Raw genomic sequence first — 11555 nt, 5'->3', positions numbered from 1 at the left:
CAAAACAACATAACAAACGTGACGCTATGAGACACGAATACTGACAGGCAACTACACATAGACAATAACCCACAAAATACCTAAAGAATATGGCTACCTAAATATGGTCCCCAATCAGAGACAACGATAAACAGCTGCCTCTGATTGGGAACCAATCTAGGCAACCATAGACATATAACCACCTAGATATACAAAAACCGCTAGATAATACAAAAACTACACAAACCACCCTCGTCACACCCTGACCTAACCAAAATAATAAAGAAAACAAAGATAACTAAGGTCAAGGCGTGACACAGATTTTTTAAACATTGAACATCTAATAGTCAAATCAGAGTAAAAACAAGTGAGCTGGTTCTACTCTTTTTGGCCATTTTCTGGTGTTTTGTTGTGGAAAACTGAGTGGGTTGAGTATAACACATCAACCCTGTTACCCATAGATAGACAGGCTAGAATAACGCATCAACCCTGTTACCCATAGATAGACAGGCTAGAATAACACATCAACCCTGTTACCCATAGATAGACAGGCTAGAATAACACATCAACCCTGTTACCCATAGATAGACAGGCTAGAATAACACATCAACCCTGTTACCCATAGATAGACAGGCTAGAATAACACATCAACCCTGTTACCCATAGATAGACAGGCTAGAATAACACATCAACCCTGTTACCCATAGATAGACAGGCTAGAATAACACATCAACCCTGTTACCCATAGATAGACAGGCTAGAATAACACATCAACCCTGTTACCCATAGATAGACAGGCTAGAATAACACATCAACCCTGTTACCCATAGATAGACAGGCTAGAATAACACATCAACCCTGTTACCCATAGATAGACAGGCTAGAATAACACATCAACCCTGTTACCCATAGATAGACAGGCTAGAATAACACATCAACCCTGTTACCCATAGATAGACAGGCTAGAATAACACATCAACCCTGTTACCCATAGATAGACAGGCTAGAATAACACATCAACCCTGTTACCCATAGATAGACAGGCTAGAATAACACATCAACCCTGTTACCCATAGATAGACAGGCTAGAATAACACATCAACCCTGTTACCCATAGATAGACAGGCTAGAATAACACATCAACCCTGTTACCCAGATAGACAGGCTAGAATAACACATCAACCCTGTTACCCATAGATAGACAGGCTAGAATAACACATCAACCCTGTTACCCATAGATAGACAGGCTAGAATAACACATCAACCCTGTTACCCATAGATAGACAGGCTAGAATAACACATCAACCCTGTTACCCATAGATAGACAGGCTAGAATAACACATCAACCCTGTTACCCATAGATAGACAGGCTAGAATAACACATCAACCCTGTTACCCATAGATAGACAGGCTAGAATAACACATCAACCCTGTTACCCATAGATAGACAGGCTAGAATAACACATCAACCCTGTTACCCATAGATAGACAGGCTAGAATAACACATCAACCCTGTTACCCATAGATAGACAGGCTAGACATTCATTTGAAATGTAATTAGTTTTGTAATGCTTGCATTCAATTGCCCCTCCCTGTTGTAAACAAAAAGCTTCCATTTCCCCTGTCACAAGGGGATTATGTCTGATTTAAGATGAAATCGTCAACCCTGTTACGGCCACACCTCAGAGCCTGGTTCCTCTCTAGGTTTCTTCCTAGGTTCCTGCCTTTATGGGGACTAAATTGAACATATTCTCTTTATGACAGCATCCTCAAATTATGAGAATTAACCAAGTTACACATCTCAAAAAGGCACCGAATTGGTGAAACAACCCAGTTGTTTCCCTTGGTTGAGACTTTTGTAGCGCTACTTCATGGTTGCCATCATGTGTCGATGAGGTCAGAGGGCCCTGGTTTGAGCCCAGGTTAAAGCAACGAGAGGAAGATCATTTGACAAGGAGAGTAGGTAGGCTGTTGTGAATGACTCATCATCAGACATGGGGTAAAAGACTAAATTACAGGCCTATATTTTATTCCACATAGAGAAAAATATATGTTACCATCAAAATACTTATTTACACACAAAATCTTGATTGAAGCCAAGAGATCCATTGGTTGATCCACAGCCGACTGGTTGTGTTCTTTTACAGCACCACTGATCAACATGGTCTTGGAGAGGAAGCAGCCTATCATTGTAGCTCCTGATCATGATATGGTGTACAGTATTCTGCCATGGAATGTAAAGCTATTTCATCTCAGCAATAAACATGACCCATCGTCATGGATCATAGCGACGTCGGCAATATTACGACTACAGCCTTGGGTTATTGAGAATTTCCTTAGAGCTTTTTGCGATTGTAGCAATACATCTACTGGTACATTTGATTTGAAATTTTTCTCAAAGACACTTTGTACAGATCATCCAATGCTCTTGAATATTCGAGGTAAGACATTACACACAACTACTCAATTTGATGTGAGTGTGTCAAATTAGCTTAAAAAGTTGTGTTGTACGCAGTCGTAAGTCATTGCCTTCTAACAGATGCCATTACTCCTCTGCAACATGGATCCTGAATGCGACCCAGGTGTGTTACTGCTGTGTTGGAACAAAACCCTGCATTCCCTTTAGTTCTTCAGGAACAAGGTTGTGGGTCACTGATTATCAATAGACAGGTGTGAAAGTGCATCCTTCCAAACCAAATAGATAGCCTAGAGAAGAAATATATGTAGTTTCCATCTATAGCTTTTGAAGATTTCACCAGCTTTCATTGGTTGAACGTGACAGCAAGTTAAAGTTGATGCCCATGACGTGTGAAACACACACGCGCAGCTTAGCCTTTCCTCATCAGTTTTTTTAGCAGGCAGTAAACACAGGGCTGTGGTGGAAAAGCTCATCTCAGGCAAGGTCATCAATCTCATTAAAGAGGACCCAAAGGGTCTTGGGGGTTTTGGCTCCAATCAAGCACAAAGTCACGCTCTGAAATGGACATCTCTCCACCCGAGACTTCAGCTTCAATTTGTGAGATTTAGTTCATAAACCAGAGCTCTGGGCCTGTACCCAGGAAAAACACACCAAGGTATTTTGTAATGCAATGAAATCCAGTTGAAATGAGGCAATCGTAGCAATCAGCAATTAAATCGGAATTATTAACAGAAACACAATTTAAATCAGAAATTGGAGAGGTTGAACAGTTAATCCGTGGAGTCTTTTATTTAGTTGGCGACAGAATAACTAACTCAGTCGTTTTGGAGAATAAATTTAGCCCGGGTCAAGAGTTAAAGCCTGTTAGATTGAATCCAATCTAATTTCGTGGTGGTGGGTGTAGTTGGAACAAGGAGAGTTCATCCATTATATCAGATGAAATAAGACAAGAGTACATTAAGTACAAGAAGAAAATGATTCAAAATTCAGTATCATTCAAGTGCTTGGTCCGTAGGGTTTCTGTGAAGGGCTACAGAGGTCCTTGAACCAACATTCATGGCTGCATATCAAACATTTTGGCCTTGGGGCAACAAAGTGAATTGTAATGATACAGGAAACACTGCATTCAGACATTATTAGCAGATAACAGAGTCCAGCCACAACCCAACCACCCACTCCAGCTAATAACAGAGAAACTACATCCTATGTGAGCTTCATATCAAGTTGTTATGTTTCACTATATTGGATAACTCCAATATATTGGTATCACTCTGCGGCGGAGGGATACATCCGGGGTGAGGATTTACTCCCATGTACACTTGTGTCACGGCTGGGGTCAGCCCCTATATATAGACCCCATGGCCGTGACACACGTTCTCTTTCATTTTCTCGGCGGACGTCCATATGGCTTGAGGTACAAACTTTCTGAAGTTCGCTTGGTCAGTCCCTGGTAACTAATATCTTGCATGGAAGTATACTCACTGGCTGTTTGCAACCTGGAGCAGCTGGCCACATGGCCAGCCCCTCCTCTTGAGTGCTCCACTCGCTGAGAGCGGTTTGTCGTACTTGTGTTTTGTTCGTGTTACACTACGAGTCCGTGTCCATTAGTATGGTGACTCTTGCTGCCACAAACAGTCATTTACCTTACACAACTTGCCCACTGGCTTGTTCTATATGTGTGTTGTGAATTGCTTTAAACATGAAGCAACCTACATTCTTTGCAAATGATCCTGCAGGGGTTTTTCTTGTTCTTACCCTTGCAGAGTGTAAGAGTATCGTGGTGGACTTCCACTACTTTGAGACATTAACTTTGGAGTTCCTTAACGGAGTTACTCCATCATATGTTGCTGCTTTTACTGCTTGGATATTAAAGGTAATATTGCAGTAAAAAAAATCAAATCCATTACCTGGTTGCTGTTTTTTTTTGGTCTGTGTTTTTCCCACACGGGTCTTCCCCATTTTTTGCAGAGTTACTGGGTAATTTATCCCTCACCAGGTTCCTATTCCTCCAAGTGGGTCACGACATAAGCTCTCCCAGGGCATCGGAGCCCTGCTCCGTGGCCTTGTTGGCTTGGCTGAACTTATGGCTTCCCTTTGACAGGTGTGATGGTCAACCGTCACCACCATAGGGACGTGCCTGGGGGACCCAGGCGCTTGGGGAGCCAGAGGAGAGGCGGGCCCTGGCAGGACCCATAACACACCCATCCCCGGCCGCTTCTCCCGGTCTCAAAGGGCAAAGTGGGAGGAGGGTGTGGAGTCCCCATGGGTGTTGTCCACAATGCTCGAGGGGTACCGACTCCAATTCCGGCCACCGTCCTTCAGGGGCCTTCATGTCACCAAGGTGGTCGACCCCCTGAAGAAAACCCTGCGGATGGAGATCTCCTCACTCCTGGATAAGGGTGCCATCCACAGGATCGAGACATCAGAGCGGTTAGGTGGGTTCTACTCCACTTGTTTTGTCATCCCAAAAAGAGACGGAGGGTTTTGACGGATTCTGGACCTCCGCAACCTCAATGGGTACTTGAAGGTACTGAGGTTCCACATGCTGTCCCCAGCCCGCATGTTGCAGGGTGTGTCCAGGGACCAGAGGTTTGTGACACTGGACCTGAGGGATGCTTACTTCCATGTTCCTGTTCACCCGGCTCATTTGCAAGACCTCCGATTTGTGTTAGAAGGGATGGCTTACGAATTCATGGTTCTTCCCTTAGGCTTCTCCTTGGCACCCCACACTTTCACAAAGTGCATGGACGCTGTCCTGGCACGTCTCATGTCTTGAGTATTGTTGATCCTCTATTACATGGACGATTGGCTGATTTGTACCCCGACCAGGACCAAGGTCCTGTCAGACAGAGACATGCTTCTGACCCACATCGGTGGGTTGGGCATTACTGTAAATGACAAGAATAGACGTCTGATGCCCACCCAGAGGGTGGTCAAACTGGACTCTGTCCTCATGAGAGCACGCCTGCCCACCAGAAGGGTTCAGGCAATCTTATCTTGCCTCGACCACTTTCAGCAGGGGTGGTGGTATCTGCCCTGACAACGCCTTGTTGCAACGGCGGCCTCGTTTCCCCTGGGCCTGCTCCATCTCTGGCCTCTTCAGCAGCAGTTCAACTCCCACCGGCTGCACCCGAACCGCCACCGTCACCACTAGCTGCGGGTTACCGCACAGTGCCTCAGGGCATTGTTGAGGTGGCGCTGTCGCTCCTTTCACTCAGGTGGGGTGAAGATGCTGAGGAAATGCCGCCGGGAGCTGGTCAGCACAGACGCCTCCCAGATCGGCTGGGAGGGTGTGACCAAGGGCAGGTCGGCAAGTGGCTGTTGGCTACCCCCTTGGAGTGGCAGGCACATCAATACACTACAGTTCTGAGCTGTGCTGCTGGCTCTGCGGTCTTTTCTTCCACATCTGAAGGGAATACATGTCCTGGTGAGAACGGACAACACCACAGTGGTGGCTTACATCAACCATCAGGGTGGCCTGAGGTCCTACCGCCTCCATCTTATGGCACAGGAGCTCCTTCTCTGGCCTCAGGGGCGTCTAACGTCTCTATACGCAGCACACGTACCTGGCATCCTGATTGTGGCAGCAGATATGCTCTCAAGGAATGGACCGCCACCTTGGGACTGGAGCCTACATCCCCAGGTCGTGCAGCACCTGTGGAACAAGTTTGGGAGGGCGTAAGTGGACTGGTCTGCCTTCCTGGGCAATGCACACTGCCCCCTGTGGTACTCCATGTCAGATCCATCAGGGCCTCTGGGTTTGGATGCTCTAGCTCACGATTGGCCAGGGCTTGAGCTTTACGCATTCCCCACTCTTCATCCCCTGATCCAGGCTATGCTGGACAGGACCAGGATGGCGGAGCATTGTCTGCTGCTGGTGAACCCATACTGGCCCAGACTACCCTGGTTCAGCCTTCTGTCCCTGTTGTCTGGGACACCTTGGCAACTGCCCCTGAGACCTGATGGGCGAACTCTGTGGAGGCCGAGACCACACCGCCTTACTATCGCACCGCCGATGGTCCATGTTAGGACTACAGGAGGGTGTAATGAACACCATGCAGAACACAAGGGCTCAAGGGCACAGGCTACAACTGCAGCAAACCAGTTGTTCTGCTCTTGGTGCGCTGGTATTGAGGTTGTGCCTGAGACATGCGGGGTGCAGTGTGTCCTCCAATACCTACAGTCTTGCTTGGATGAGGGCTTGGCAGCATCTACACAGAGAGTATTTGGCCGCTATATCTGCCTGACATGTGGGGTGGATGGACAGGCTGGTGGGGTGCTATCCCTTGCTCTCCAGGTTTATGAAGGGTGTTCATCACCTGCGTCCAGCTAGGACCCGCTCAATGGCGAGCCGGGATATGGATGTGGTCTTGGCAGCTTTGGCAAAGCCGCCTTTCAAAACGTTGGAGTCTGCCTCCCTGAAACACCTCTCTATGAAGCTGGTGTTCTTGGTAGCGATTACTTCCACGAAGAGGGTGGGTGAGCTCCATGCTTTTTGGTAAGTTCTGAGGGCTACCAGATGGACCCTGGTGGGAGGAGTATATCTTTCCACCCCAAATCTTCATTCATCCCGAAGGTTCTGCTTACGCCCCCGGAAATAGCAGGAAGTTTGGGCCTCCCTCCGGCATGCTGTGTCCTGTGCAAGCACTGGCTGCCTATGTGGAGCAGACACAGTCAATGAGAACAACAGACAAGCTCTTTGTCTGCTACGGTGAGAGAGCCCTGGGGGCTGGGCTATCAAAGCAGAGGCTCCCTCACTGGATTGTGGACACCATTACGACAGCATACCGCCTGGCTGGGAGGACAGTGCTGGGATGTGTGGTGGCACATTCAACACGAGGTGTGGCTGAGTCCTGGGCACAACTGAGATGAGTGCCACTAGCTGATATAAGTTCTGCGGCCAGCTGGGCTTCCTCTTGCACCTTTACTAGGTACTGTCGGGTAAATGTGGCACCTCCTTCTGCGGTTGGTTCAGCGTTCCTGGGTGTCGCCTCCCCTTCCGGGGACTGTGCCGGGACCCCCCTTCCACATTGACAGCCCCTGCATCTCGGGTCCCACATTGGGACTGTGCAGCTGGCTGACCAGGTCCCTCTAGCACCGACTAATCTGGTATGGGTATAACAATATATTGGAGTGATCCAATATAGTGAAACACAATGAAGGTTATGCATAACCACGGTTATGTGAGCTATATGGATCACTCCAATCCTTTGCGGTGCTAGAGTCGCCTCAAAAATGATGTTGAGAACGTGTGTCGCGGTCATGGGTTCTATATATAGGGGCGGACCCCAGCTGTGACACAGGTGTAAATCTGTAAATCCTCACCTCGGATGTATCCCTCCGCCACAGGGTGATACCAATATATTGGAGTGATCCATATAGCTCACATAACCGTGGTTATATACGTAACCTTTGTTTTCTATTATACCTTGTCCTTGGCGATGACGTGCAGACACAAAACAACTGGCTGCTTTGGTTTCTCTCAGAGACCTTCCAGACTGGTCATTTTAAGAGTTGGTAAGTGATGCGGTTTGATCATCGTTATGATTTTTGGATATATGAGTATTTATTATAAATTCAAATAAGCAAATCAGAGATGGAATTATGAATACTCTGAATGGCCTTATCAACATGCCCATCCCACGCTCCTCAAGGATTCAAATTGCCAGTGTGTGGTACCCTTTGTCAATACATACACATGATTTACATTCATTACTGTTTTCCAATATCCATGAGGTTTGGCATTTTACAGTCCTTTACCGAGCCAGGCATTTACTATCTCATTCCAAACACTCCCATACTAGCTCTCTCCTAGTCAAACAAGCCAACATTCTCATTCCTCAGTCAGACATTCCAAGTGTGGCATTTGTTAGGATTGTGCTGTTTCAGAAAAATACATTGGTTCTAGACTGCAGTATACTATAACTTCTTGACCAGATGAAAAACAGAGCAAATGCCAGTTGTCCTTGTAAATAGGTAGTACTATTCAGACAGACATACACTGAGTGTACAAAACATTAAGAACAACTTCCTAATATTGAGTTGTTTTGTACACTCAGTGTAGATACTGTATACCGTCCTGATCCAACACTGCTCCCTACTGGCAAGTCAAAACACTGCAGAAGCTGTGTGTCTGAGGTAAGGTATAATGAATGTACAGGTAACTGTCAAAATAATGGAAACACTTGAGTAAATTCGGGATACCAGGGTTTTTTTTTCTCGTTTAAGCAAAAGACCGTCCTCCGTGACCCAGAAACCGATAAGTAGTCGAGGAGTGTGTCAATGAGTTAGTAGCAGAGAAGAAGATCCATCATCTTTGTTAGTAGGCAAACGCACGTAAGAATGTCCTCCCCTCCTCGATAGAAACCTTCCATCAAGGATACTCATGTGTATCCTATCACGGAAGAGTTTTGAAATCTGCCACACCCCCTTTGAATTAGCTTTTGTTTTGTCCGATGAGGAAAAACATGCACATGTTTAAAAACCATATGCTACTTATTGTTTTATCTATAAAATGTATTGTACAACTTCATTTATTTTGCGATCCACCCCTGTAAACGTCACTTGCCTAATGACGCACGAGTGGAGAAGAACGGTCTAAAATTTAAGCACGCGGCATTCCATCCACGTTCACTCTCCTCGATTAACATTCATTGACTTTTTCAGAAGGAGCCGCGATAGGGCGAGGTGAGCAAATAAAATTCATAATAGGCCAATGTTTATTGTAAGCCGGTGTTTTCACACATGTGTGAGTTAATTAAGCAATTAACATCCCATCAGGCTTAGGGTCACGTCTAAAAATTATGGGCATGCCATTATTTTTGCTACTATGGCCATGTCCCCGTAGGTGACAATGCCCCCACCCACATATGCCATGGTCATCTGTCACCGGGGCCGTTTTTCAAAAGTTATCGGATAGGATTAAATGCATAGAAATAATGAATGGAACGGACAAATTATTGATCAGAATTGGGACTCTCGTCCTATTCTACTTCTATGCATTTAATCGGGATAGATTTTAGAAAAACGGACAAAATGCAGATCAACCCAATAGAACACTTATGGGAAATTTTGTAGTGGCGTCCGAGACCGCGTTTTTCACCAATAAAAACAACAAATGATGTATTTTCTCTTGGAAGAATGGTTTCGCATCCCTCGGATAGAGTTCCAGACACCGGTAGATTGCAGCTGGCCAAACTCCCTAATTAAGACACAAATGGCCACCCGGACCATTTACATTGACCCTCCCCTTTTGTTTTTACACTGCTGCTACTCGCTGTTTTTATCTATGCATAGTCTCTACAAATTACCTCGACTAACCAGTAACCCCTGTATATAGCCTCGTTATTGTTATGTACATTTCTTGTGTTACTTTTTGATTCGATTTTTTTTTAAACGTTCGTTTATTTAGTAAATATTTTCTTAACTATTTCTTGAACTGCATTGTTGGTAGGGCTTGTTCACGGTAAGGTTTACACGGCGCATATGACAAATAACATTTAATTTGATGTATCGTTTATTTAGTCAGTTACCTGTATATTACATGCGTGTTCACACACACTTACACAAATGAGTGTTCTGCGTGTCACAACTGTTAGCCGCTGAGCTAAGTCAAGTTTTTAGTCTCAGACAAGGCTACTCATCACGCCAGCATGGTTTACCCAACCAACCGTGTCGCATTTAGCCCAACACTACTCTGACTAAAATAAAGAGCAGAACACTATCAATCACCTTCACGGCACTTTGGATTTTTCAACAATAAATACACATCTATTCTGTCAAACATCATATTTTCTTAACATCTTAAAATTCAACAATAGTTAAAAAAAAGGCCCATGATAAATCCATAGATTAGGTATAAAACACTACAATCTTTATTTATCCCTCATCTCATTCATGATTGTCATATCTTAGAGGTTACTTAAAATGGAGGAATGTATATTTAGTGTCATTATGAACAATAATCCAGACCTGCCACTGACCAAGGCTAAGTAAAAAAAAAATAATATGCTGCATTTGACACGTCCCGATAGAGAAAGTTGAACAGAGGAAGTATCTGAAACTACTGAAAAGAGATCATGTCAAGGCCTTTGATCAGGAAGTCAACTCATTATGACACCTCTGTCATTAGACTGGCTCACCTTGGTTAGTAAGACCATTAAGAAAGAGCAACATAAAGCACTTTGTAACAAGCTGAATCAAAAAGCTAGTGAACGCCTTGTGGCCTTCGACTAACTATTCTTGATGAAAACTAAAATGGATAGAGACAGAGTGACATTCTGGGAGTGATGATACACTACAGGCCTGTGGACTAGAGAAGCTGAGTGATGATACACTACAGGCCTGTGGACTAGATAAGCTGAGTGACATTCTGGGAGTGATGATACACTACAGGCCTGTGGACTAGATAAACTGAGTGACATTCTGGGAGTGATGATACACTACAGGCCTGTGGACTAGATAAGCTGAGTGACATTCTGGGAGTGATGATACACTACAGGCCTGTGGACTAGATAAACTGAGTGATGATACACTACAGGCCTGTGGACTAGATAAACTGAGTGACATTCTGGGAGTGATGATACACTACAGTCCTGTGGACTAGATAAGCTGAGTGACATTCTGGGAGTGATGATACACTACAGGCCTGTGGACTAGATAAACTGAGTGATGATACACTACAGGCCTGTGGACTAGATAAACTGAGTGACATTCTGGGAGTGATGATACACTACAGGCCTATGGACTAGATAAGCTGAGTGACATTCTGGGAGTGATGATACAACTAGAGAAGCTGAGTGAATACATAGATAAGCTGAGTGACATTCTGGGATGATACACTACAGGCCTGTGGACTAGATAAGATGAGTGACATTCTGGGAGTGATGATACACTACAGGCCTGTGGACTAGATAAGCTGAGTGACATTCTGGGATGATAGCTTACCACACAGGCATCACGCCTGTAGGACTGTGGACTAGATAAGCTGAGTGATACAGGCCTGTGGACTAGATAAGCTGAGTGACATTCTGGGAGTGATGATACACTCCACAGGCCTGGCCTATGGACTAGAGTGACATTCTGGGCGTGATGATACACTACCGGCCTGTGGACTAGATAAGCTGAGTGATGATACACTACAGGCCTGTGGACTAGG

The 11555-nt window shown here is 45.3% G+C and overlaps 1 long non-coding RNA gene across 2 annotated transcripts; it reads right to left on the bottom strand.

Annotated features, from left to right (window-relative positions):
* Positions 1 to 3163: 3163 nt before the first annotated feature.
* LOC124019509 lies at positions 3164 to 11554 on the bottom strand. 2 transcript variants are annotated; one of them, XR_006835791.1, is made up of 2 exons: positions 11537 to 11554; positions 3164 to 11183 (listed from the first exon to the last, which is right to left on the bottom strand). It is a non-coding gene; the product is annotated as an uncharacterized LOC124019509 (long non-coding RNA). The 2 variants fall into 2 exon arrangements; XR_006835790.1 differs by lacking the exon at positions 11537 to 11554 and adding an exon at positions 11293 to 11323.
* Between the last annotated feature and the right edge of the window lies 1 nt (position 11555).

This window comes from Oncorhynchus gorbuscha, unplaced genomic scaffold, assembly GCF_021184085.1.
Source record: "Oncorhynchus gorbuscha isolate QuinsamMale2020 ecotype Even-year unplaced genomic scaffold, OgorEven_v1.0 Un_scaffold_615, whole genome shotgun sequence".
In the NCBI taxonomy this organism is placed as follows: domain Eukaryota; kingdom Metazoa; phylum Chordata; class Actinopteri; order Salmoniformes; family Salmonidae; genus Oncorhynchus; species Oncorhynchus gorbuscha.
This window is presented reverse-complemented; position numbering and strand designations above follow the sequence as displayed.